The sequence below is a fragment of the Hibiscus syriacus genome, unplaced genomic scaffold (genome assembly GCF_006381635.1).
Source record: "Hibiscus syriacus cultivar Baekdansim isolate YM2019G1 unplaced genomic scaffold, ASM638163v2 tig00005459_pilon, whole genome shotgun sequence".
NCBI classification, from domain to species: domain Eukaryota; kingdom Viridiplantae; phylum Streptophyta; class Magnoliopsida; order Malvales; family Malvaceae; genus Hibiscus; species Hibiscus syriacus.
Window position 1 is genome coordinate 1959894 of NW_024062058.1, and position 1944 is coordinate 1961837.

Consider the following 1944-nt stretch of genomic DNA (forward strand, 5'->3'; position numbering starts at 1 on the left):
CAGTCCTAAAGCAGATGAGATGGCAAAGTATCTTCGGGGTATCCATGAGCAGGTGAAACAGACCATTCATGAGAGCAATACCAAGTACAAGACTCGGGTCGACAATCATCGTCGTCAGGTACTTTTTGATGTTGGTGATTTTGTTTGGGCTGTATTAACTCGTGATCGTTTTCCTGTTGGTGAGTATAATAAGCTTAAGGATCGGAAGATTGGACCTTGTGAGGTCGTGCAGAAGATCAATGATAATGCTTACAGGTTGCGACTTCCCAATCACTTGAAGACTTCTGATGTCTTTAATGTGAAGCACCTGAGTCATTGTTTTGTGGATCCTGATGACACTACTCTGAACTCGAGGACGAGTTCTTTCCAACCCAGGGTGACTGATGTAGGGGAGATCCAAGACAGATGATGCTGAGCTGTCAGATTGCACATTGATGGCGCTGAGATACCATGAGTTGGTAGATCAGCGCAAAGGCGGGAATTGATTGTGACATGTTCCTCATTGGGGTCGTTTTGAGTATGTTTCAGTCTTTTGGCCATAACTTTGGCTACAGGTGTCAGAATCGCGCATAAGACCACAATCCGGAAAGCTCTTTTCGACGCGCACGCTCTCCACCTACACTCCATGTGACCTTTTTTCAACCTCAAATTCTGTCGTTTTCCCCTCCGGATCACTAGATTTAGTTATTTTTTACTATTTATGGTAATATTTCGATTGTTAATTAGGAAGTCAATTTAAATCCGATTTAGGCCGGATTTTTGGGAGATTGCTTATTTTATTTCGAATTTCAATTTAGAGTGATTTTCGGGATTTTGCTATTTTTGGCAAAATTCGAATAAAGACGATTTTTGGCTATAACAGTCCGGCTTGTGGACTGCTTTTTGGATTGTTTGATTTTATAATATTTTATTAAACCCTAGAGACTTTTTTTCTCTGGTTTTTGGGCGAATTTTCTCTTGTGAATCGTCTGTCGGAGCTAGCCTACAGGATAATCACTATTCTATCTGGCGTCAATTTTACTCATTGTACATGGACATATTTGATGCAACATAAGTCTGATGTAGCCTCCATTGTACCTAGTTTTATTAATATGGTAAAATGGCAATTTGGTTATGATTTAAAGGTTTTCAGATATGATAATGCTCTTGAGCTCAAGTTCACATATTTATTTCTTTCACTTGGCATCGTTCATCAGTTTTCTTGTGTAGATACGCTTCAGCAGAATGATGTTGCTGAATGAAAACATCAACACTTGCTGTCTGTAGCTCATGCTCTTTATTTTCAGTCAAAGGTTCCAATAAGATTTTGGGGTGACTGTTTACTTTCTGCCACTTTATATCTACAATGTTAAACAATAAATCTCCATATGAGTTTCTTTTTAATAAGCTGTCATCTTACTTGCATCATAGAGAATTTGATTTTTTATGCTTCGTTTCAACTCTTAAAGTAATAGGGATAAGTTTGCTACTCGGACATTATCTGGTCTTTTTCTAGGCTATGTCCTAGGGGTTAAAGGTTATAAAATATATAATCTTACAAATTCATTCTATAGTAATTTCTAGAGATGTTGTTTTTCATGAAAATATTTACCCTTTTTCATTCTTTGGGTTCTAATGATTCAATCGTTGATCCTTTTTGTTTCTTTACGAACTGTTATTTCTGATTCCTTAAATCCAAGTGGTATTGAGATTCATGGTGTCAGTCGGGATATTTTTTACTCTTCTCACATTGACCTGAACATTACGAATGGTTGTAATGATCCACATGAATCGAATGCTCATGCCATATCTCCTGAAAACTCTTCTCCAGTCACTCAAGAGATTTTTTTGGGATCACAATCAATAACAGACATTCATGATGCACAAGCTCCACACGCTACCCATTCCACTCACCAGGGGAGAGTTTTCTTGAAGATCTATTTGGATCATTCAGAAACCTTCTTA